Source organism: Python bivittatus, unplaced genomic scaffold (assembly GCF_059951505.1).
Source record: "Python bivittatus isolate LINGU-HERP-01145 unplaced genomic scaffold, Pbiv_v1 ctg000080_np1212, whole genome shotgun sequence".
NCBI classification, from domain to species: Eukaryota; Metazoa; Chordata; class Lepidosauria; order Squamata; family Pythonidae; genus Python; species Python bivittatus.
This window is the reverse complement of record NW_028277035.1, coordinates 8,692,994-8,720,497: the sequence shown is the minus strand read 5'-3', so window position 1 is coordinate 8,720,497 and position 27,504 is coordinate 8,692,994. Positions and strand designations below refer to the sequence as shown.

At 39.0% G+C, this 27,504-nt stretch overlaps 1 long non-coding RNA gene across 1 annotated transcript in view; it reads left to right on the top strand.

Annotated features, from left to right (window-relative positions):
- The first annotated feature begins 22,713 nt into the window (after positions 1–22,713).
- The window catches only part of LOC112540179 (uncharacterized), a 66,604-nt gene continuing 61,813 nt past the window's right edge, over positions 22,714–27,504 (top strand). Inside the window, exon 1 of the long non-coding RNA XR_015795042.1 lies at positions 22,714–22,796. This is a non-coding gene — a long non-coding RNA (uncharacterized LOC112540179). The remainder of the gene's footprint in view (positions 22,797–27,504) is intronic.

The window sequence follows — 27,504 nt, the reverse complement described above, 5'->3', positions numbered from 1 at the left end:
AATGTTTTGGGTTGAAAGTTCTTGTATGAATTTGGAAAACTACACATCAATACTGTACAATGAATCCTGTCAATGGTTTCCTGTCTATACTTCCTGTTGCATATAAATTGATGTAACTTAAAACATTGATTCAGTCCTTGCCACTACTTGCTAGGTTCATTATCGCAAAGCACTGAAAAAATTAAAGCACATATGATAAATGGGGTTGTCAGAAGAATAAACACAAGAACAAAGATACTTTTAGACAAATCTAAATATACTTTGTAATACCATATATACTTTGTATACTTTGCATTATATACTTGTACCATGTATACTTTCAACCCAAAACATTAACATATTGGGCACTGCTTCCAGAGATGGTAGTATGTTCCAAACATAATATGTCCCAACTTCTGCCAACATACCCCAGAAAGTTTGTACTTTACATAGTATAATTTTTGCAGAGTGTGATGCCACAATGAATTATCTTCACAGAATGTTTGCTGGCTTGCTGAAATAGATTTGAAAAGAATTCTATGCCATAGAGTTTCAGTTCAGATAATCCTCCTAGAGTTTTTAAGACTTTCAAGAGAGTCAGTTGTGTTAAGAGTGTGATATAATCTTGATAAGATTCCCTTGCTATCAAATGATGTATGGATGTATAATATGGTCGAGTATTGCCAGTGAACTTGCTTTATGCATCCTAAATAATACATAAAGGAATAATTCATCTGGATGTATTCCTAATACATTGTCCTTGGGTATGTAAACATAATTCTGGATTGTCATATTGAATCTGCATGACTAGAATGTTGTGTTCTTTGTCAAAACATGCTGAGAAGACCTTGAGAGGATCTTATAGCAGCCACCCCAAGTGTTCAAGTGGCTATAGATGTTTCACGCCTTTAAAATGCAGAACCAGTCACCGAGTCATTATTTGTGCACGCCTAATGCATAATTCATAGGTGCACGCACACACACACATACACACACTCATGCAAACATCTACTTTTTGGTATATTCTTCTGTGCAACTTTTTGGCATTGTTGTTAAAACATAAAATAAAAATAAACCATAGTAACTATATTTCCTATGGTTTCTATGAATTCTGAACTCTACTATACTGATAACAGTACAGTTCTGGAAAAGGAAGGGTTAGTAAAAAAGTTAGTAAGCAGCTTTCAAACTGGAAATGGAGAAGGAAGGACTCTCAGCACTAGTGAGGCTAGCTGGCCTGATGTTCTAATTCCAAGCATGTGAATGATTTTGTTTCAATTAAGCAAATCTATTGAGAATATTCCTGAATATATTTTAGCCATTGCTAGCAGGCTCCAAAATGACAAGATCTAAACATTACTTCATGGACAATACATTTGGAAGTGAAGGAGCAAAGATTCTTTCCCTTACTGTTCAGAAGTACTCCCCCACAAAAGCAGAAAATTGGAGTTTATTGAGGATTTTTAAAAGGCTAGAGGGGATAAGCATGGCTCTGCAACTAGATGTCACAGCAGGGAGTGCTTCTATTCAGGATCATTCCAGTAGCAATCAATCAGCTTTGCCTGCCTACTGAGCTTTCTTCATTTTCATTGGCCATTTTTGAAAGTTTTTTCTTCAGTGTTGATTTTTGGGAAGGTGGGGGAAAGTGGATACATCTATGCTCATTCCAACTCCAGGAAAACCTTGGCATCTCTAATAATTTCTATAGCTGAGAAGAACTGGGCAAAGTTTAAATAGCTGGGTAAATTTTAAATAGCTGTTAACTGTGAATGAAAAAGCGACCTATCCAAATGTGAAGGTTCTTACTGCTCTTATTCTGCACAACCCAACAGAACGTTGGAAAGAAATTATATAAGCAGACTCATGATTCTGTATGTCCATCCATTGGTAGAATAACTGCAAAAGTTGAACACAACAGAGCCAAATGTTGTGTGGGGGGAGAGTGATTTTGACAACTGGCTGGATCAGTCTGGGGACTACAGAGCAAAAGAAAATCAGAAAATGTTCCTCTGTGCATCCCTATGGAAGGGCAGTGGCTTCATTACAGAGAAGAACATGCTGGTGCCTCCTGCACCCACTCCTGGTAAAAGGGTTAGAAAGAATTCCTGAAGCCAGATGCTGCATGCTTTTCCCACCTCGTTATTCCATCCAACCCAACAAAACGTTGGGAGGAAATCATGTAAAGGGAGTCAGGGCTTTGTCCATTAGCCTAACTCCAACAACTGAACTCAAGCAAGACTGAACATGGTTTGGGGAAGAACTTGGCAAAAGAAAGGTTGAGTATACTGTTAACTGGGGGCTGTCCAGAATTTGGGAGAACCCTAACTAAAATTATGTACAATGAACCTGAGATACCATAAACCCTTAAGAAAGACTGAGTTCAAAAATGGGCCATATCCAAGATTCCTTCAAAGCATCTCTATGGAACAGAAAGTTAGAGGGTGGTTTGGAATGTTGCATCCTCTTCACTCTAAATTCCTTCCTTTCCTATTCACATGACCCTGAGCAGAACAATTACTGAGAGGTTGGAAAGAACTCTAGAAGCCATGGTCTGCATGATTTCCCTGCCTTGTTAATATTACCTATGCTTCTCCCTCTGTTCTTTCCACCAACTATTCTGTTTCCATTCCCATCCTATTGTTAAGGTCCTCCCTGCTCTGTCTGACCCTCAATTTTTCATTCAGAGGCTGAATTTATCAGTGGACTATCCAGCCATTAAAATTTGCAGGAAGGCCTTTCTAAAAATGTCCCCACTCTCAGATGTTTGTCTTGCAGGTTATATCCATCTCACCCAGTCTTTGGAAAGCAGTTGTGTTGATTTCTCCCCCTCATTCTCTGACTTTAGAAGCTCAGCCAAGACGTTTCTCTTTTGTCAGGCCTGTAACTGTTAATTAATGTCAGTGTTGATCTGAGTTGGTTTTTAAACTTTTCATTTTATATTCCATATTTTAATTATTGTTAGCCATCATGAGTATTCATGAGTAGAAAGCAGGATATAGTTATTCTAACTAAAGTTTATACTACATTGTGAACTTTATTGTTGTCTATTTGTACTGTGTTTACATTTAAGCACATGTATAAAAATACTACAAATAAATAAATAAATAAATAAATAAATAAATAAATAAATAAATAAGAATGCCTGATAGGAGCAATGATGTGAAAAAACATTAAACATTATGTTGATCTCTCTTGACTACTAACAAGGATTTCAGCTCTTCTAAAGGAAAAGAAGCTTGCCTCCTCACCAGGAACTTCTCGTTGTACATATTATATTAAACCACACTGAATTCACTTACATTATATCTGATAGAGAAAGGAACAGCCTCAAGACTCATTTCTCCATCTTTTCCTTTGACTGAGAGGAACCCTGTCTGGGAACTTTACAGAAGCTAAATTAAAAAGCAAAGTTATCCCCATTTATGTGAAGACCAAATTAGTTGAATTACAGTAGAAAAACAGGTCAGGCAAGAAAAATGGTTTAATAAGAATAAAGAGTAGGGATAAAAAGATAAAATACAAAGATTAACTTTTATTGCCTGATGGTGATTCAGAACCTGAAATTATATCAAGAATCATGCATTCTGGCTATCTAAGGATCACTTACTCTTTATACAATAATAAAAGTTATTGCCCTGAGATATTCATGTACTTGTATTAAATGTGCAATTACAAGATGTATTTAAAATATACCACAGCAAATGGCAACACTTGGCTGATCTTGGCTGATCCCCAAAATACTTAGCGGGATCCTAGTATTTGGATAGAAGACCATCCAAAAATAACAGGGTAAGAAAACGATATGGACACCAGGATTCAAGCATGACTCAAAAAAAGACTTACCTTTTTATTTGGAATGCCCACCTCACTTTTTCCCCCAAAGCCATATCAATTTGTTTATGTCCACAAGTAAACTATCCAGTGCAGAATTCTGTGCTTTCTGAAGAGTCTGTCATCTGTACTTGCTCTTTGGAAGAGGTGGGTGACCTGTGTTGGTGACAAACTATTTGGGACAGGTGGATATGCCCTCTCTCTCTCGCTCTTTTTTTACATTTCATCCTCTCCTTGTAGCTATGTCAGGAAGTAACCACTTCCCAGTCTCTTTTGTGGTGGTTTCCCTTCTGACTTGAGAGTTCCTGATGGTTTGCTGCTAGCATATGTGGTGTTTGCCCTGGGGCAGTGGCAGATTGAGTCAGCAGTACTGTACAAACAGCTATAAGATTTCTTCTTTCTTGTAGGAGATACACACTTTCGGCAGAGCTGCTCCTCTTGTGTGCCTCCCATTGGCCATATAGGAATAAGATGTCTAAGCATTACCATTGAAAAAGTGGGGCTAAAGTGTGTTCTGCTTCTTGTCCTTCCCATCTGTGCAGGGAAGTCAAGTGTTATTGGATGACTGTGTTGTAGGGGGGTCTTCCAGTTGCTCCTTCAACCTATTGTTCAATCCTTTGTTGTTGTTGTTGTTTTTAAATTAATCTCATGGAGTTTATGGGGAGTTTTATAATAGCTCAATCAACAAAATGGGTGAAGTGAGGAAAACTTATTGTTCTTCCATATTACCTGAGTTCTCTTACAGTGAAGTTTTATCTTTTGTATATTGATTCAGAAACAAGGCACTGTGCTTAAAATAGGTTAAACATCTGACCACATTTATTCTTAGGGCCCCTTCCATACTCTGGGAGATTGGCACAGCCTTCAACCCCTTTACTACCACTTAATGTGGGACTTATATAGTATTTTCTCTGGAGCTGTGGAGGCAAGAACAAGAGTAGAGAGGCTGCCAGTTGCCTGCCATTTTTTTTATTCTCATATTGCCCCCCCCCCATGACTGCTATCTAGCAACTTGGGAAAATGGAGCAGAACAGGGGAACCCTTGCACAGCAGTGTGAAATTGCTAAAGGGGGTATGAAGGGATAGACTGGGGCTGTGTGGAAGGGCCCTTACAGTGATACTATTTTAGACCTTGTGAACTGTGTGAATGAGGGAGAAAACCTTTTTTCCCCTTCTTACCACTAGAGGGAGACTTTGAATTACATATCTTGAATCTATTCAAAGAAAGGTCTTCATCTTTAATGCGAACACTTTCCAAAAGAATGACATTTGTGTTATCTTATTATTGTGTATCTCCTGAGGCCATGTGTAATAGAAAGCAAGCTAATACCTGAGGAGGAGGCTACTGTAGTCATTAAACCAAAAATAGACTCTTAAACAGATAATATCTGCAACTCTGTTACCCCACTGAAGCGAAAGGAAGAATGACTTTATCTGAAATGTTTCTGCACCAAGGGAACATCTGCACATAGGAATGGCACCACTGAATTCCATATCAGTGAGATTTCAATTCAGATTCTCCAGCTATCAGTGACAGATTGGAACTGAGTGACACTGGGTGTTTTGAATCTGATTCAAAGAGTATGGGAATCATCAATGTGTACTTAATTCAATCTCAATATATTGAGCCATTATTTATTAAATATATTTATTAATGTATTGGATTTATACCTCTGTTGTCACCCAAATGCATTCACATGTGCTTTCAATTCATTTAATTAACTATTATTTAAAACACAGTTTTAAGTCCTTAAATTCCCAATTAAAATCACAGAAACAGCTAGCATATTTTTGTATCTTAGCAGCCATAATTTGTTTATACACCCAACATGTAGCAACAGAAGAATATTGCAATAACATGACTTCTTGTCAGGGAGTTCTAGAATGTAGGAACAGCCATCTAGACCAGTGTTTCTCAATCTTGGCAACTGGAAGATGTGTGGACTTCAACTTCCAGAATTCTGGGAGTTGAAGTCCATACAACTTCAAGCCACCAAGGTTGAGAAACACTGATCTAGACAGTTCTTTTTAATTTACATCTATCTATGTGATTGGTATGATTGAGAAAAAAATTACACAGATCTTAAATCCTGGACAGAATTAGCTTACCTGCGTTAAGAATATCTTAACGCAGGCAAGCTAAGTGCAAATCATATTTGTCACAATGAACACTGTGAATTATATTTGGAAACTGAGCAGTAGCTAGTAGAATTGCCTAATAAAAGAATTAGCATTATGTGCTACTCTTAACTATACACCTCCTGCCTGGATACCAGCAGAATTGGGAAAACACATTTTAGGGCTGAATCTATGAGAACATCTAAACTCTGCACTTGTAACTTTAGGGTGGGTAGCTTGAATCCCTATCATTTGATTTGCCTGTCAACTTGTCAGAAGCATCTCTGATTTGTCTGGATGAAAGCTCAATTGTTTTGCCCTTACATAATTGTTATTGACATCTTATACTTTTTCTTTAATTATTTAGATATAAAAAAGAGCTAGAAATAGGTCATCAATACTGTAGAGACCTAAAAGTACCACACTCTGGACAATCTCTCCAAGAAGTTTAATGTATACATTTGAATGGGCTCATCTGTGGCATCTAAGTCAGCACAGATCTGATGAATTTTCACTGAAAAATGCTGTGAAAATTGGACAAAGTGTTTCTACTTCTCCAAGTGTGCTTGGGGAAAGAGGAAATCCTCAGAAGACTACATTTCCTTAATAGCTGTGCCCAATGCAAGAGAATTGCTTCCACCAGCCTATCGATAGCCCCACCTTAGGTTTTAACTGAAGTCTTTGTGATGGAAAATGTTTAGTGTCAGACAAGCTGCCATGGGCTCTACAGTGAGCTGCATGACTCCATATATCTGTGTGGAGTGTCTTTTTTAAACCTACTGAATATCCTGCAGGCATCTTTACCACAGTATTCCATCTTGCTTGCTCTGATGACAGGCTGTGGAACATTTGTCTGATGCAAAATGTGTGATCTGCTTGAGATGTTTTGATTTAGGAACATTGCTTCACTGCAGGAGTCCTTTCTCTCCCTCACCCGCACCCCAGAGTAAGATCTTAGCTGAGAGATTGAGCTTCACTCAATACCACCAATGAGCTCTCTGGCTGAATTAAAATATGAGCTCAGTTTTCCAAAAGTCTAGTAAGATGATATGACCACTAGTGAGACAATCTGATCACTTTGTATGCTGCATCTCTTCTATGGGCTAGTATATACCCACACATATGCTATAGATATAAAAATTTATACATTCTTTCAGAAGCATCAGACATAGTATCTTCAGTATCTTCTGTACAATATAGAACAAGACATCCTGTACATGTCTATTCACAAGTAAATTGCACTGAATTCATTGGGCCAACTTTCAGGTAAGTGGGTCTGAGATTGCCATTAAACCTGTACTTCTATGTAGCTGGGCTAGTTGATAATTCTGAAAATTGCAGTCTCCATGCATTTGGTAGGTGTTGGTTTGGAGAAGCTGCTATATCCTTTTAACTGTAAATAGGTTTAGCTGAATTTAACAGGAATTCTGAAAAGGCATGCGTGGTGAGCTGCAAATTAATCCCGGAGGTGGAAAACCACTTTGAAGTGTAGTGACTGAAGAAGCTGGCCCTGGTCAATGTGCCAGGAGAACCCTGCAGTGGAACAGAAGTAGATAGCCTCAGCAAAAACAACTTGAGAACCAAGTATGAACACAGAAGCTCTCATTTTGCACAAACTTCATTGGCAAGATTCTGTCTCATCTTCCTTAGTTTATTTTTTATAATCTTTCCAGAGATTACTGAAGTCTTGTTAGTTTTTAAATAACTAACAATCTCTTTTAAACAAGAGATTTGGAGAGAGATTTTTCAAAGAACGTAATCATCCAGTAAGCCATCTAATTTGTCTGTTGAGAATTTATACTACGTAGTTACTATAGTCAAATAGATATATCTGACTTTTCCATAAAAATAGTCAAGGCTAGGGCTTAAACAGATAAAATGTAAAACTCCATGACACAATGATTAGGAAACAACCTTTTTTTAAAAAAAAAAATCCTAATGTAAACATATAAACAGAACTTAGGGGGCCTTACATACATGCCCATCACACTATTTTCTTTTAGGGTAAGCAACATTATGCAGAACACAGACCCAGAGTAAGAAATAATAAGTCAAAGAAATAAAAGTTTCTTTGAGTTTAAGAAAGAAAGAAAATATAAATCTTTCAAACTAGTTTGCACCAACATCATTCACTATTATAGGTCTCCATACCTTTGTATACTTGCAAACAATTCTTGCTTCTTGCTTCTTGCATGTTCATGCATTGCTTCATACATTCCCTTTTATTAAATTTCTTTTTGAGGATCTCATCAACTCCATCCAGTCATGACTTTCTCAGTTTTCCCTTTCCTCTCAAGCCATTCGCTCTTCCTTTATATATTTGTTTTGCTGTTCAATCCTCATTCATTTTCCTGGTATGATCAAACCACCCTAATGTATGTCTTTTTTGTTACTAGTCACTCATTTTTGTATTCCATCTATATACATTCAGCACCCATTCATTTTTTTAGTTTACCTCTTCTAGTTTTATCATACAGATTTTTAATTAGAATTCATTGCTGCCATGACCACCATATGCTTGTCCCAGGTCCTTAGGAACCTGACCCACACTACTGGCCGCACATTAGATATGGTTTTCACCTAGGAATAGATGAGGTGTGTTCTGGTTCTGGACAACATTTCTATCAGTCTTGGATAGATCACTTCCCCACTCTTCAGACTGTTGGCCAGCTCACTTAGATATTATTAATGCTAGATGATCCACCAGATGTAGGGTGCAACTATCTAGCTGATAATTTCATGGATAAAATTGCTTGTATTCTTCCTGAGCTGGAAACTGGATAGATGAAATGTGGTGAGATGATAAAGATAACTGGCTATTTTATTGGGGTGGGGTTTCAACCTGCTGATGAGAAGAAAGTGGACAGAGTCTTTTGTGATGTGAGTTCTCCCACTTATGAACTTATTCCCTGTCCCTCCTGGCTGATTAAAGAGGCTGGGGGTGGGGGGTGGACTGGGTGATTGGATCTGCTTCCTTGTTGGAGGGGGAGATTCTTGAGAGAATCACATTGGTCACTTTCACTGATGACATATGATGAGACATGGATGGAAGGAGTTCAACTATGCTGGCCCTGTGGACTTCTCAGCAGCCTTTTGATACTACTGACCACATTATCTTTCTGGATTGCATATAAAAGATCAGAATGGGAGGCAATGGTTCTGCTCCTTCTTGAATTGTCAGGTCCAGTCACTGGTTGCAGTGGGGAAAAGATTAAGCCCACAGGCACTCATATATAGGGCTCGGTTTTCTCCCCCACCCTGTTTATTTACATGAAGCTACTAGGGGAGGGCATCTATTAGTGCAGGGTAAGTTATCATCATCATGCTGATGATACTCATTTTTTTTTCATATTTCATATTTCCACCTTGGGGTAAATGGGAAATGCAGTAGAAGTCCTAACCAATGACTGGAGGCTGTCAGGACCTGGATGGGGAGAAACAGGCTCAGGCTCAATGCACACAAGATGGAGTAACTATTGATTCAGAAGACAACTGGTTCTGGAGTGATGGGGTTCAAAAAAATAGTTGGTTCTTTTGATAGGGTTGTGCTTCTCCTGAAAAAGCAGTCCCATCATCTGGGAGCCCTCCTGGACTCACAACTTCTGTTGGAGGACCAGATGAAAGCTGCAGTCAAGAGGGCCTTTCCCAGTTTTGACTACTGCATCAGTTGTAGCCTTCTCTAGAACAGGATGTACTGAAAATTGTCACTCATTCCTTTGTTACCTCTCATTTGGACTACTGCAATTCACAAACACCATAGAAAGGAGCTCAGAGATATAAATACATATAAGTCAAGACCCCAAAAAAGTGTTTCTAATGATCAGCAAGCTTCTCCTTATTCCTCCTCTATTCTGGACGTAGTAACAGGAAGAATGTGGGATTAATGTGGTGTTAACACTCTTCAGATAACAGTATCCTGTGATTGGAACGTACAATATACAACCTGTGGCCCCACAAGCCGCATGCACCTCTTACAATCCTTAGTGACCATCTCCAGAGTCCTCCAGAAATTGCTACCAATGTGTAATGCAACAGAAGGGGAAAATGATTAAATACAAACCAGTGAGTAATCAATTAAGATAAATTGAAAGGAGATTCAAATTTAGCACTTATACTGGCCCCACCTGTTACTTTTTGGAATGTAGCCCCCAATGCACTACTCAAAGGTGTGCCTGCAGTGCACCCTGAAGTAGACCAATCCTCTTCCCCCCCCCCCTTGTTTTTCTGATATAGATGCAGATTTCTTCACCTCTGCAACTTTACTCTTTGAGAAAGGCTACTTGTTTAAAGGGACAAGGAGAGCCATTTCTGACAGCCCTGATATTTTTAAAGTGACCAACCACAAAGAGGACTAAAGAAGAGATGTGACCATTTTCCCAACTGAGAAAAGAGAAAAGTGATTGGACCAACATGCCTATTGCTCATTTGCAGCCTATCATTATTGTCATATCCTCATACAACTCCCATTAATTGATGGGGGCATACTGCTTGTTACACTTTTGTAGTAGTAGCAATACCTTCCTCTCCACATAATTCTCCATGGCTCATCACAGCTTGTGACATCCAGTGTATCACCATGGTTTGTCTTTTGTATGAAACCAATATTCATCTTGGGTAACTGCAGAAATCATGTTCATTGCTGAAATCTTCTCTTTGATTTGGAAGAGAAGGTGTAGATTTCTGCCTGGGCATATCCTCTACCACCACAAGACTGTGACAATGCAGTTGCTTAATCTATTCTCCCTAAATCCAAAATGGATAGTTCAGTTTTTTACAGAGCCTTAAGCGATTATAGAGTGCTTCTATCTCACTTGAGGTAAAAAAACTCTGGCACAATAGGAAGGATATAGTTCCCCAAGTATGGATTGCAATAAATGGGGTCTTATTTAGGAGCTGGGAAAGTTTCTGAAAATAGCCACCAAATATAGCAGGAGCTGAATCAATTCTTTATCAAGGGGATTTGGACTACTAGATGCCTCCCTTGAGTATCAGGAATATTATACCCCTCAATGCCAATTGTTGGAGAACCTAGCAGAAATGGGCTTTTGCACCTATGTCCCCCTTGTGGCTTTCCAGAGGCTTTTGCTTAATCATTGTGGGAACAGAATGCTAGATGAGATATGCCTTTGGACATAACCAGCGGGCCCTGTGATATTATATGGAAAATGCAAATTATACCCTGGCTTTGGCTTCCCAAATCCTACTGAGGACATTCATATTCCCCTGGATGGCAGTTCCATGGGAAGTGAACAGTTGAACAAGGCCGTGGAATATAGTTAGCCACTACTTCTTTTCACAGGCTATTGTATTGAAACCTGCTTCTGGCCTTGTTCTGTGGAGGCACTTGGAAAAGATAACCTCACTAATATATCAACTAGTGGACAATTCTCATGAGCATTTTCTGGGGGAGAAAAAGAGGATGGAAGGGAGTAAAATCTGTAATCTTTCAGTTTAAAAAATGCATGTTGCCAATGGGGAAAATAAAATTTCATGCTGAATCAAAGCTTATGCAGGCCATTTGATTTTGGGAATTAAATACCCCTGAAGCATAGAATAGTGGTTTCACACAGCCTGGCTCCCCTTGACAGATTGCAATAATTCAGGATATGTTCCATTTACTTGTTAGCAGGCAAAATGCCATGGAAAGTCTGCGGTTTTAAATGCATTTGAAAGTCCCTGCTCGGTATGTTTATTCTCCTTTACTAATGGCATTTTCTCCAGACTTCTGTTCCACTATTCTACAGACTTTTGCCCCCCCCCCCTTCATTATTATGATTTTTGAATAATAAAAAAATGTTAATATATGCTGGAATTGCATTAAGAGGAGAAGGCATAACCTCAGTTTCCGTTCACCCTTTTTAAGTTCCATATGAAAACCAGGTGCTCAAGGGGGAAAATACTTAAATAAATAAATCTGAGGCCTAGAGGGATGTCTGAAAACCACATGAAGGGAAACATAGTTCAAAAACTGAGGTGGGAGAAGTAGGCATTAGACTTCAACTCACTCTTAATTCTGCATTTACAGAATCACTTGTATGATGGAAGAGCAAGTATGATGATAAAATAAAAGCAATTCAGAATTATAGGATTAATACCAAGTAGTTTCATAATATTATAGCTACAGGTGTGCATATGTATGTGTAATGTGCGTGCATATTCTTCTTCTCATGCACACATACCCCACACAAATCATAAAATACTTTATATAACAAGATACAAAACCTCATGCCCAAGGCTGCAGCTTGAAAGCCTTCAGTGCAGCCCTCAAAAATTTCCACAATTGTTATCCAGTTGTGGCTTTTAATTGTGACAGAATGGGGAAATTATTTAAGACATGATTAGAAAGTAACTATATAAATGCACAGGAAATGAAAACAAATTTGAGCCTTAACTGTTACTTTGGGGAGTGGGCCCCAAACTAAGTGTGGCCTTTAGATTCACAAATGGCTGTGCTTCTGTGGTTAGGAAACTATAAACCCTTCAGGCTTATCTCAGAATGGTAAATTTAGTTCCAATTTCATACATGGCATAAGAGACTCTCTGGGCAAGCTGCGTTCAAAGGAGCAGTGAGAGTGAATCACAAGAGAAACCACGCCAATATTCCAGGAAAGAATCTTGGTAGCTAGGAGTTCCAAGGCAGGAATCACCACATTGTTCTCATGACTTTCACCAGCAGCCCTTGGCCTGGCCCAAGCACAGTGGGCGAGGCTTAGATCTCGCTTCTGTCAGCAAGTTACACCTGAGAAGCCTGGCCAAATCCAGCTGTCTTTTGGCACAGCCAAGCACCCCTAAATCATTTGTCTTATGAGCATTCTGGAAGGTCAAGTAAAAGAGGCTCCTGATCTGGGTTAAAGACTACTGGGTCTAGGGCAAGAATGGATGCTGGCTTGGGCATCACTGTCTGCTTTGGGGAATGCCTTCTCCTGGTCCCTGTCCTCATCTGAGGAATGCTCTTGAGACCAAGCCATGATGCTAAGATGGAAAAAGTTGAACAGAACTGATACTGAAAATGGATTTTAAAATTCTAATCAATGAGACACTTTAAGCAAATACTAATTACAATGCCGTTTCCCCTATTTTCTGCCAACTCATAACTTACTATGGTTTGGAGGAATAAATACACCTCATTGACAAATGTTAGGCTTATTTCTCCCAATCTGTTTTTCCTATTGGGCAGAGAAGGGCAATATTTTTGTGGGTGTGAGTGGACTTCTCTTTTTTATAGCCACTGAAGACCACAATGGGTGTAACAATGGCATGTTCCTTTGGGGAAGGGCTTTACAGGTATTAAATATAGTAGAGGCTTAACACATATAATTTGCTGCTGCTTTTTTTTAAGCTCACAAAATTATACCCCAGAATTTTGGGTGTTCTGGGAGCTACAAAAAAGGGGCATAAGATCTGGATATAAAAGGATGAGATGAGGAGATTTGTTTTAAATTTGCAGTAAACTATGGTTTGATTCTAATTTGATGGTTTGCCACATTTGGGCAAAACAGCTCACAATAGCTTAAAGCTGGGATAGACAATCTGGTATCATTGAGGGGGTTGAACTACAACTTCCATAACTCTTTGCCATTGACCATGCTGCTGACTGGAACTGATTTAAATGGTTACAGATTTAAGACCCTGAGGAGCTGCCCAAACCAAATTCTTGCAATATGAAACCTTAGTTTGTCATCATATCTGAATTAAGTACTATTCCATAACCACTGAATAATGTACAATGAGATTATTGTAGTTGAGCAGTGCTTAGACAAATATTGATACAGGCTAGCACAGCCTTCTCTAACCAGGTACCTGCCAGATGTGCTAGATTCCAGATCTCATCTACTTGGTCAGATTAATAGGAGTTGTAGTTCAGCACATCTGGACAGCATCAAGTTGGTACAGGCAGGGTTAGAAGAATATAGGATTGATGGATGTTAATGAAAGACGTTCGTGGGTAGGTGAGTTAATATGAAGGAACAAAAAAACAGAGTATTTACTCAAAGGCAGGGAAGAATCAAGTTCCATAAAGTGCTCTGCAGAGCTTTCTGTGAGTCCTTTTGGAGCTGGGCGGGTCCTGAATCAAAGAGATGTTCTGATTCTTTTAACAACAGTTTAATAGAAGTCTTAATTATGGAGAACAAGAAAAGGCCTTGTGGCATGAGTATCCATGGGATCTTACTATATTCATCAAAATGTTATAAGCAGTGTTGTGCCACAAGCTCCACCCCTTTTGTATGTGTGTGCAATGTCACAACAAAAGAGGTGGGGCTTTTGTCATGACACTTTTGTCATTCTCTCCCTCTTATCTTTTGTCTGCAGACACCCCTGCTTTGTGCCCAGCCCCATCTCAACCACGTTGTTTTGCAGACCACGTTTGCTTATTCCTTAGGAGCAGCAATATTTCAGGTGCAAAGTGGAGCACTTTCATGTCCAATAAGAGAAATTAAGAGGCCTTTAACCCTTTCTCTGCCATCACATCAATTCATATCCAGGCCTTTTGGAGGGGTGGTGGTCTTCTCTGAATACTGGCATTATAAGAAAAGCTTCCTTTGGCACCAAATAACTGTTTCCTTCTAGTGCTAAATAGCAACAGAGCAGCCTGATCTATATCAGAACTGCAGGAGGGACAAAGTATTAAAATTGCTAGGAACCTGCTAGGGCTCCGTTTCTAAGAATATGTGCTCCTGCACTGATTTTTTTAAAAAATTTTTTTCACAAAATGGACAGTGTATTTCTCTAGTTATTATGCAACTGAAAATTACATTAGAATTTTTTAAAACATTCTGCTCACCATTTTAACACATTTTTGTACACATCACATTTAAACACTTGAAATACAGCTCATTGCTGCAGTTCTCAGTGATGTAAATCAATCTTGTATATGTCCAAGATATTTTCCCAAATCTAAAACAGCACCCTATATCTTAGAACCCTAAAGCTGTTTTTTTGGGGGGGGGGGGGGTTTGCTGCACACACCTAGTAAGAATGCTTAATGCTTTGGTTTGGTCCACATTTCAATGTTAACTGATGTAATTTGAATTTCATGGACTAAGAACGCAGATAATTTTTTTCATATATATACATATTTGTGACATAATTCACAACTAAAAATGTGTAGCAGTAGACATTTTAGGGTGGAATGCCTACAAGATAATATGAACGTTGTGTAGTTAAAACATTCTAAGTGTTGATGAAGAAATATAACATATTTATGGATAAATATTTACATGACTGACACAGATTAGAAAAAAAACCCTTAGTCTTATAATTGTCTTTTAAAACTTAGAAGTTAAGTTGTTGGCACAAAGATATTCTGAAAAGTTTTGTTTGCTTTCACTTAAAATAAATAAGAGCTTGCCTCTTGAATCCTTAATGAGCCTTACTGGCTGTTGGCCTTTTAATGTTTATTTCACTTGGACTTTTAAAAAGTGCTTACTATGCACTCTAGTCAGCACTAAAGAACAAATGCATTTTTGTATTGTTTTAGCCAAAGTGATAACATATTCCCTTAAGTACAGGAAAAACAATAAAAGGCTAAGATGCAGATCATTGAAATATACCCCAACAGCTATAAGTTGGGATCTGTGCAGGAATTAACCACTATTTGTTTTAAATGATTGATTTTCCCCATACTTTTTCTTGGCTTTCTACTATGTACAATACAGAACTTCCCAGGAAAACAGTTTTTGATAAAATCTAACTTAACATCTCCACAGTTCATATTCATTCCATTAATAGACATTTTTTTTCATAGTTGCTTGAAGAATATTTTCATATTTTATGCAGAAAGTGGTTTTTGTCTTCTGATGCAGAAATCATGTTGGCAATTTCCCATTCTCTTGATTATCTTCGTTCAAGCTATAACGTAACCTTCTTCTTTCAGGAAACCCTCCATAAATGTTGGACCAATGATATTCTCTGGAGAATATAGGCATAGAGGTTCAACGCCTCTTTTTGGGCATCAAGTGGCGGAAGAATGCTGTATCCCATTCCATTACCTCAAATTATGCCATTGGCTAATTCATATATACCATCTCCAATTAATGGAGTGTCCACATTATCCAAAGCAAAAAGATATCTGATGTTGAGTTGAACAACTTTAACACACTGATTTTATTCCACTAACAATCAGTCAGTCATGACCATCATATTTTTATTGATTTTTCTTTATTCTCTTCGTTTTATTCATTAGCTTTATTGACTTTTCTCAGTGTGCTTTACTGGGCACAATTTAGTACTCTTAGCCACCTTGGGCATGATTTGACAGAAAGATGAGATTTCAGGTTTAATCAAAAAGCAAATTAATGAATAAAAGAATAGAATGTAGTTAGAATTCAATTTCCCAATATGTTTACAATACAATGCATTGTCATAGATATAGCTTGACTTTCACTTAAGATAGTACTGTTCAATAATTCTGTTGAAATCAATAAATTATATATACATACATAAACACACATATGGTGAGCTATGGGAAGCACAAGATTCAACTGAAAATGCTTTATATGATGTGCTTAGGATATGGAAATTTAGGAAGCATAGAGTAACGTGTGCACTTTTTTTTTTTTTGCTAAACTAAATCAAGATTTTCATTGGCCCTGAAATTAAGCTCCAGTATATTAATTTTGCCTATATTTTCATTGTCACAATAAATGCCATGTATGCAAGTTCAGAATAAAATGGCAATACTTTATTACATGATGTTCTCAATTTTTCTTCCAGGTCAAAACATGCCTCTTTGCTTCAGGTGGGAATTATCTGTGACTTGTATTCCAAATTTGATTCTACCCTTGAATTTTTTAAACTACTCTGTTCTGATTTCTCTAGTGAATTGTACATAACCCCTCCACTAAGCCCCAGCATGGCCTCCCTTTCTTTTCATAGGGCATTAGAGGTTCCTCAATGTCTATAACTGTTAGGGCCCAGCTAAAGAAGTACTGTAAATGGAAAATGTAATGCATGGATGAAGGCCAGTAAGCTGAAATTGTATCCCAAAAAAACTGGAGGCCTTATTAATGGATGGCTTTCAGGCCTGGGAAGGGAATAAGTGATCTGCCAAGGAAGCAGGTGCACTCCACCTAAAAGAACAAGTACATATTTTGGGAGCATTCTTCTGTCTCACTGGGAGCTTAAGTAACCTTGGTGGACAAGAATGCTTCTCCTGGCCTACCAGCTATGACCATTCCTTGATGGAGGACATCTATCACAGTAGTTCGTACACTGGTAACTTCCCATTTAAACTTTCTTGAGTTTTCTATTTCCCCTTCCAAATTAAAGCACAAAGGCTACTTGGCATCTTGAAGCTGAGTGAACTGAAAAACATTAGTTCTTACCTTGCCTGCCTCAACCTTACTAATCAGGAAGCCTTAAGCTATAGTTTCAGATTTGCAAGAAATTCTATTAGACTATACAAATTAGTTCCATTATATGCAAGGCTACAATGTCATTATTTGTTCTGTATGAATGTGGGTGACTTGATTGCAATGACATTAATTATTAGAGCAGTTATTTGATTTATTTTTACCCTGCTTGAAAGATACATTTGTCAAAATGGCTTATGTATACTATAAAATATTAGGGCTTCTGCATGCTTCAAAAATGATTCAGAAGGAGTCAACTCATTAAAGTTAATGTGATTATTAAAGTAGCTGTATCTCTTTTTTTTCAGGCTTGTGTAAAAGCCTGAAATATGACAGACTGCTTTAATGAATAGCAGAGAGATGCTCTGCTCATGCAAATTCCAAAATCACTCTTTCAAATCATTTTTGAAGTGTGCACAGCCCTATGAAATATAATTCAGACATCAGCATATCAATACATAATACAGACTTTAACAAAAATGCATGCACACATCTACCATTCACATTCAAGCTTAAAATCATTAAAATGGCAATAAATAGAAACAAATGCTCTGAAACAAATAGACTTTTATGAATAGCAGTTGATATAAACCATGACAAAGTAAATGAGAAGGCCAAGGTTAAAAAAAAAATGAACTGACACATGAAATTTAAAATAATAGATGGTAGGCATATAGATATGGGAAGACTTCTGAGGAGACTTTTCAAGGATACAGGGCTACCCTAGCGAAAAACTGAGCTCCAATCCCCCCCACTAACTTCGGTAGAACTGTTTGCCTGAAGAAGACTCTTCCCAGATTGCCTGTGATCATGGATAGGTCACTTCTTAGGACAATGTGTTCTTAAGACAATGAACCTTTTTTAATACAGGTGAGATGCCTCCAGTAAGCTACCTTATTAGCTGACTGTTCTTTATTTACCAACCAATCTTTCCATGAAGTCTTCAAAAGCAGGAGCTCGTAATACCCATTCCAGTACTCAAGTATGGTTGCTACCCAGACATGAGTGATCCTGGCATTGAAGCAAAGGGCCCACCTCAACGTGGAAAGGAATTACTTGTCAGGCTACCTCAATCCCAGAGATATGACAGATGGTATACCGGCAGAGGTGGTGAAAAGCACTCTGTGCCAACACCGCTATATGTGAATCCAAAATAAATGATGACTTTGAGGCCATTCCTGAACTGCAAATCTGACTTTTATATTAGAGTGCAAAGAAGCAGGTGCAGCAGCGAAAGAAATACATGGTTCATGCTAAGTTCCTGTTAGCATCTCCTGCCAGAATGGCACCTCATATATGGAGATGAACTCAATGTACATGAGTGAAACTAGTAACTTTTCATGACATATCCTCCCCTATCTCACAGATGCCTGCAAAATCCTTTGTAAAATCTGTTTAATATGTCTTTGATATTTTTTGGCAGAGGCACCTTCCAGCTTCCCATTCTTACCATGGAAAGGCTTGTTCACAGAGGACTATTTTCAGCAACCTTCATCACTGGGACATGTTGTTATCTCCTAAACAGAGCCATTTCTGCAAAGCGCCTTGCAATTTAATGCAGAAGTCAAATCCACACCTTGTTTGGACTTCAACAAATACTTTTTTTGCTAGAATTCTAATGGCAAAATTGTCCTCTGCTCCACCTGCTTGCAATAGTGTCTTCTAAGAAAATAAAAACTATTAACCTCTTCCTGAACCAGCCTGTTTTTATTAAGCTACATATGAATGACTTCAGAACAATTACAAAGACATTGGGGAGGAAGAGGGAATTACTAAAACACATAGCACATATTATTGATAGCTTGTTATATACAGAACTGATGTATATAGCTATCACATACTGTACTTGATCCATTACATAAATATTTTCTTTTACATATTTCTAACCTTGTTAATTTATCTGTTGCTGTCACACTGGGGCTGTTAGTTTTGAACAAAGAGCTGATATTAATCACTAGAGAGCCATTACATACTACCACCATGGTACTCAATCAATGCCAGCGTGGTGCTTGGCTCTGGAGGAATATTCATAGAGGAATTAAATGTTGCCAGGATGGTGGTCATAGGTGTAAAGTCTAGAAGAGACAGAACTTGTGTTGTGTCTCTGATGACAGATGTTATATACAGAACATGCTTTATCAAGAAACTTCCGTCCTTTAAAATAAAGTACAGGAAGTCCCTGGGTTAAGAATGCCCAGGTTACAGGTGACTCATAGTTAAGAACGGAGCCTATTGTAGCAAAATTCAAGTTAAATACACAATACTGCTTACACAGTATTATACAATAATACTGTTCCAGCTATCATACAAATTCGACTTAAGGACAGACCTTGGGAATGGAACTTGTTCTTAAACTGGGGACTACTTGTAGATGTGTGTTGATGTATAAAATGTTGACAAGTACCTATGTTCACATCCATGTATTGACTCCCATTTACAAATTCTCAAGACAGATTCAGGAATGGAGGGACCAAATATATAAATATAACCCGTGCTTGCAGTTTTCAAATGGGGGTGAGGAGGGGGGGGTCGCAGCTGCCTTTCAGGGAAGGTTTGGTGGATTCTTGCACCAAGGAGGGATTGGACTCAATGACCTATAAGGTCTTCTCCAGGCCATTTATTCTGTGATTGAACCCTATCACTGATTATGGATATAGTAGAATTATGAACTGTTTACCAAGTGGGAAATGGGTGAACTTAAACATTCAAACAACAATCAAAGAAAAAGTATAGGCTTTCATTTGTATTACATGCATAGCAAAAGAGAAAATAATAGGACTGGGATAAGATACAGCTGGATCTCTGAGCCAAGAGTAGCATGCAAAGTGCTATCTGACCTGACCATGCCCATCTTCCAGCACCATACTATCAATCACTTTATGTTGTCTATCTATGTGGTTTTCTTGGTGAAATGCAGGAGTGGTTCACCATTGTCTTCTCCCACTTGAACTGATGCCTTTATCCTTGTCACTAAAGTGATCATCTGCCTCCAGCATCTTCCCATATAGCTCCTATCCAATATAGATGCCTGATTGCTTTAGCTGGGCAGCTAGGATGACCTTCACACCTTAGGTGACCCTGCTAGGAGTATACATTCTTGGAGTACACTTCTGGCATTCTCTGCTCATCCCTCCCAGGAACACTTTTCTGCCAGAATGAGGCAGGATAGCAAGACTTGGGGACACATCAATATATTTACTGGTAGTAATTTGGATGGGAACCAGTTTGGTCTAGTGATTAAAGCGCCAGGCTAGAAATCAGGAGACTGTGAGTTCTAGTCCGACCTTAGGCATGAAAGGTGGCTGGGTGACTTTGGGCCAGTCACTCTCTCTCAGCCCAACTCACCTCACAAGGTGGTTGTTGTGGGGAAAATAGGAGGACAAAGGGGTATTGGGTATGTTTGCCATTTTGAATTATTTATAAAAGTAATAAAGGCAGGATAAAAAAATCTTTTTTTAAAAAAGGCATTTTTTGACCAGAAGCCATAAAAAAAAAAAAAAAAACCTCAGCATTAAATTAAAAGGTGTGAATTATTCCACCTTCTTGATGTTTCTCATTCTCAGACCTCTAATAGTAGGGAATCCATGAGTGGAATGGGGTTATGCCTGGGCTATTCCTAAACCATGCTTGGTCTGTATATATTATATATATTATCCAACACTGGATCCTTACATCTGTTTTTGAAGCTGTCAGTAAAGCCGTAATTATAAGAGGAGCTGAATCTCAAAGTAGAGCAAGCAGAAGGTTCTGCCGTATTGACTGAAGCAAGGAAAATCTGCCAATCATAGTGACTAAGGCAGCTGCAAAATTTTATCCCTTCTACATCCAAAGTTCAGGATAGACTTTGCCTTACAGTTAGCATGGCTAGCCAGTGCTGCTTCTAGTGCTGGACCGCAAGGTACAAGTGCTGGGTCAGCATCCATCCATCCATCCATCCATCCATCCATCCATCCATCCATCCATCCAAATAAAGTTCTTCTGCCATCACTACTGCCATCTGGCTGGTGAAAACTCTGTCTCTCCCTGTTCTTGGGAAGGGAGGGAACTGGGAGTAAAATGGAGAACATCTTGCTCATGGCCTCTCAGCTGTAACAAAACCATTGGGACCCCTTACTGTTTAAATATGTGCCATCTCTGTAAACTGGCCCTATAGCCTTACTATCTAAGCCCCATGTCTTTTGCATAATTAGTTGACTTTCCATACTTTCTTCCATCCCTTTGCAAATCTTTCTTTCTACCTTCAGCTTTTGACAGTCTAAAGAAAGTATGTTTTATATGTTGCTCCAAGAGGATGGTTTGGTCTCTTAGCCCTTGGTTTCCCAGACCAGGTTTAATCCCTAGCTTTTGCTCATCCTCTGTGCTTCCTTTCACCATTTCTTGTCTGGACTAAAACCATAGAACAGATCGTACATCCCCCATATTCCTTGATGAAATGTTTAAAGAGTATATTGTATAGATTTTACTGACTTTTCTTGTGGGCTGCCTTGAAACTTCTTTTCAGTGGTTCCTGCAGGATGATGTCAAGGGTACTCATGGGACCTGTATGGTGGTTTCCTAAAAGCCTTTTGGCTTCTAGAAGAAAGCTGGAAGAGTTTCATAAAGTCACTCCAAATTTAGTTCAGTTCTTGTTGTTGCTTCATCACCACATCTCCTCATTAATCCATTCTTCTGGTTTAATGCTTGCTTCACAGAGGCAACTTAGTTGACAGAAGAGCCAAAATATCTACTGGAAATAAAGGCAGACACACAACAAACACTTTTAATCTCATTGCTATCTTAATGCCGCAATGTTGGGGTGTGAAAGAAGTAGAGATACAGTACGTCTCTTCCTCCTCATTTTCTCCTTTAAGAGCTGTTCCAAAGCATTAGATTGATGCATGCATACAATGTGAAAGATGTAGGGCTAGAGGCAGGGTAGGGACAGCAGCAATGTATTTTAAAAAGTGTTGGCCGCTTAAGTCTTAACTTAAAAGCATTAGTTGAAGTTCCATGCAAGTAATGTGTTCTTAATTATTCATTTTTCTTGGCACCAGCTAAAGATTTAAGTAACAGCTTCTGTCTCTTCCTATTTAGTGTATTATTGTTTGAAAAAGGCAAGGGGGAGGCCAAAGGAGTTCAAAAATGATATTCACTCCTTTTAAAATATATATGTATGTTACCAAGAGCTAGACAAAAGGGGAACATAATCATCAGCCACTGACAGGCAATGACATTTTTATAGGCCTTCTGGCAAAAGCCCAGCGTGAAAGAAGCTGACAGGTCCTTGGCTTCCATTCTGGGCTCTTAGCAGAATTTTGCTATAGGCTAACTGTTGAGAGGTCCCAGTAATAAGGAACCACAAGAGTGGCTGGATTGGTTGTTCGGTCTGTCTGTCTGTCTCCCTTTCGTGTTCCAATGATGCCTCTTGCAGCAGCTGTATGTTTATCTTCCATCATTTTGCTGTCCTCTACGATGGGAACACTTAAATAAAAAAGGTTGGACAGAGACCAGCTGCAGGGAAGGGCCTTTAAAACACTGGTGCGTGACATTTATTTGTTTGAACTTCTCAACACTGGCTGACAGAATGAAATAAATGGGGATCCAGCTGGGTGAGGAAAGGATGTGGCCAAACCCAGCAAGGCTCTTCTAATGGTCCATTTAGCTCAGTAAGATCTGTCCTGATAGGAGTTAGTCCTCAATGTCACTTGCTTTGCAGATTATTCTTGCATGTTCAAAGCTTCGGGCAGTTTGAGCTTTAAGCAAGATGCTAAGCAACAAGGAGGAAGTGTCACCCCTACTGTTGTGGTTAAAGACCATTGAGATTCCAGACTTCTATAGCTTTAGTATGTCTTTGGTTGCATTATTGTCTATTGCTACTTTTATTACATCCTCTGGCAGGGAGTTCTAAAGCCTGATTTCCATTTGTTTTGCATTAACTGAATACCGATTTCAAGTGCTATGAACAATGGTTACTTCATAGTTTTTGCAATCTTAACCATGAATTTAAATCTGAGTGGCTTCCAATTAAGTATGTTTCAGATTGCGCCTGGAGGGCTGGTTCACCCAGTCATGTGTTCCATCAGGATGGTGACCTAGATCTATTTTTTTGTCTGCCTAAAGTGGGCTCCTGAGCATTGCACATGTTCTGGAATACCCACTCATACTGCATACATTCACTTAAGAGTTCCTGCTGCAGTTTGCTATTTTTCTCACTGCTAATGACAATGGAAAAACAGCAAGCTTCAGGGGCTCAGAGGGGAAAACAGATTCAGTAAAATCCAGGATATCTTAGATGTGTTCCAGTTTGCTCTTGATCTCTCCCAACTGTAATCAAGGCTGGTTCAGTAACATACTGTCACAGACAGAAAGCCAGCATGCTGTAATTATGCCCTGTCCAGAGCTATGTATGGGACTATTTCAATGCATTCTACATGGGGCTGCCCTTGAAAAGTATCCAGAAGTTGCAGCTGGTGCAGAATGAAGTGGTGTGGGCAGTTATGGGCGTCACTAGGGCTCTGCATGTAACACCTCTGCTGTGTGAGCTGCATTGAGTGCTGGTTTGCTTTCAGGTCCAATTCAAGGTGATGGTTATGACCTTTAAAGCCCTTCATTGCATGGGCACAGGTTACCTGAGGAACCATCTTGTCTTGTCCCGGTTACATCGACCCATCCCACCCGGTCGGGCAGGAAGGGCATGTTATGGACCCTGTTGGTTAAAAAATTTCAACTGGTAGGATGTAGGACAAGAGCCTTTTCTGCTGTTGCCCCTGCCCTGTGGAACATCTTGCCTCCTGAGGTGAGATTGGCCCCCAGTCTTTTGGCCTTCTGGAAGAGCGTTAAAATCTGGCTCTGTCAATTAGCTTGGGGATCACATGGGGGTTCACAGCAGTGGGAATGGTGGCTTGAGGATGCTCTCTCCACCATTTAACTTTGTATATTTTTGTACAGATTGTTGTTTTTTATCACTTTTTTACTTGTAAGCCACCTAGAGTCCCTTGTACAGTGAGATGGGTGGCATATAAATTTGATTAATACAATAATAAAATAAATAAAATTATAATCTTCCACAGGGCTCTTATATAAGATTAGCATAGCTGCTATTGTGGGTTCTAATTTGCTGCTTGCTCAATGTAGAGCTGTAATTTAGACATGCCCTAATCACAGACACTTCACCTTTTTAGCCTGGATGTGTATGAAGGGCTTGGTTCATTGCTGTTCTCCAGTCATCTGAACTGAAGAATAATTCATTGTAACCTGAGTTCCCCTATACAGAAAGGATATGTAGAAGACATTGCACATTCCTTAGATAGTTTGAGAGTTGGGAAAGAGAACCTAGGGGTATTGTCAGATCATTTTCCTCAACTAAGGGAAGACTTGGAGGTCATCCATGCCTGGATGAAACATTTAAGGAATTTTGAAAAAAGCCAGAACAATTGAATGAAGATTGTGAAATTAATCCGGGACTTCCACGTATATTTAACTCTTAATTTAACTGTTAAAGGGATTGAGTGATGAATTTGAGGATTTTGCCTATGCAATCATCTTTTCCTATGAGAAAAGATGAAGGAAGGTGAAGGAAAGTAAAAGAGATAAAGACACCTCCACACTAGTAGCACTTTCACCCCTCAATCTTTTGTAAAGTGATTGAAGCATAATTGTTTAACTTCTGCAAGTGCAAAATATAGAGAAGACGTAAGGAACACAATGTGCCAATCATCGCTGACCCTTTATTTCTTCTGCTGACCGATCCAACAGTGTAAAGCATATTATCCTTTGAGAGGAAGTTATGCTGTGCTTGACTGCAAAAAATGGTAAAGAAAAGGACCAATATCTTCCAAAGATTTCCTTGCCATCTTGCCACCATTCCTTTGTGATATTTAAAAAACTCTGAGAGTTTTGAAGGTACCTTAATAGCAGGCCATCCATTTTGCAAGGACAAGCGTTTCCCAATTGCTGGGACAGTGCCTGCATGTAGGTATAGCAGCTACATTGGAGGAGTGGGTGGGCAAGAAGACTTCTAACTGTATGCAGAGAGAAGACTTCTAAATGTATACAGAGCAAGACAAGGTCCAAGAGCAGTGTTTGAAGTGGGGAGAATAATGGTTGGCTTGAATCCAGAAGCTGAGAGGCAGAGTGAGGCCAGAGTTCCCACCAATAAGAAAATGAACAGCCCGCAAGGACTTCAGAGCCACAGTGATTCGAAAGGAAAGACCAGTTTTGCAGCTGTTTCAAATAAAACCAGAGCAGAATCGGAAATAAATCAACTTAGCTCCAGAAAACATATGACCCTGTACAATCATGAAAAGGATAATCTGCACAACCTTATCCAGCAGAATGTCAACCCTTTGGCTAGAGATTACAACTCCCCAAATTCCCAGTTTACCTGCCCTATTGGCCCTGGTGCAGGGCAGGGTAGCAGGTGGTCCTTACATCTTGGATGCAGCCCTCAGAGATCCTCATTTTTGTCCTGCCTCCACTTACTTCTTTCTCCTGGCCCTCTCTATTTTTTGGAGCACATTCTATTATACGGTGCTCAGAGGCCAAGTGTTGTTTTTGGTCCCAAAATGCTTTTGTACCTCTTGCACAAGAAATGAAGAATGAATCAGATAATGGTCACCAGGAGTGGGCACATCAGGAGGTGAAAAGCCTGCTGTGTCTTCGGCTTTTGGTCTCCAGAAAAGCTTTCCTTTCTATTGGCCAATCTCTCTGAAATCCTAATAGTCTAGAAGCAGTAACTGCGCATAATTTCTGTTGTAAAAATCCAAACATGTCAAGGCAGGCTTGTCCATCCTTTTTGACAAGGACTCAAGAACTCACATGATGCCATCAGTTTGGGCCATTTCAAAGTGCTAGCGCTGTTGGGCCTCTGTTCCTTTCGGTGGAATGTAAGTGGTCATCTACTGCCATTGAATTGTCGTTATGTCTTTATTTATTTATTTTAACAAGGGGAAATTGGTAAAAGGGATTATTTCCTTTGCTTTGTGGGGGAAAAAAGGAAAAAGGAAAAAGTTATAACCTGTTGCTATTAACATTTCATGTATAAAGGGTAGGTTTTATGATTATTTTTTGACAATCTCTGAGCCACTAAAAGTCAGTTGAGCACCATCCTGCTTGCAAAGCCCTTCCAAATTGCCCAGATGGGCATCACTGCCTCTGCTCCCAGCAGCTTCTTAGGAAATAGAGGGGATTCTGGCATTAGCCAGTAAATTTCCCTTGCCTGTTCTGCTCCTTCATTTTATGGGGGAGGAGTTACGATGGTTCCTGATAGCATCTTCCAATGGCTGGAAGCAATTTGCAGCATACATTAATTGCGGTCTTCTGCCTAAACCCACCTCTAAGCACTTAATAACTTTGTAATTAAAGTACAATTAACAAATTACCTTGTATCCATCAAAGGGAATGCTGTCATTGTTGTTAATGAGGAGTTAATTAGCCTATGTCACTGAGAGATCCTCAGGGGCATCTTCAAGAGCAGAAACACTCGCTACACATGTCCGAGGTTAATGGTGTCAGCAGTACACAAATCAATCGGTCCTCCTTTGCCTGGGCCTGTCCTTTTCCAGACAGAGACAGGCCAGGTAGCGCAGTGCCCAGTTTATTTCAAGGCCAGGAAATCGGGGCTTCCTATTCAGGTGCTTTTGAAATAGAGAACTATAGTCCTCAATTCTGAATGGGGTTAATTCACAGTCGATTTCTTTTCTTTTCTTCTGTTGATTCTCTTAGACTGTTTGGGAAAACTGCTGCTTCTGCTTATTAAAAAAAAAAACAAAAACTTCTGCATGGTACTTTCCCCCTTTATCATTTATGCATTTATTTATTTTAATGAAATGTTTATTACCACTGGAAATAGTTTTAAAGATTGCAAATCTAAATATATTTATTAGGAACATGACCCCTTGGATAATGTGGGTGTAATTTTCAGGTAAACAAAGATGAAGTAACATTATTGGTAAAATTTCTGGAAACTCCACAGTCTTACCACTTGGAATAAATTATACAAATTAATCAATTATTATTTTCTTTTTGATGTATTTATTTATTTATGAGGCATGCAATCCTACCAGTCATGCTGAGAACTATATTTATTACTTCCCAAATGACCTCCTTTAGATAAAGCTTTTAAAAAGTCATTGCTCCTTTTTTAAATCACAGAGTATTTTTAATCAAGCCAAATGAAGCTTAAACATTTTGGGAATGGGTGCTTTCCTTTCATTTTTTTCTTGTTGAGGGTCTGTCCAATAGCACT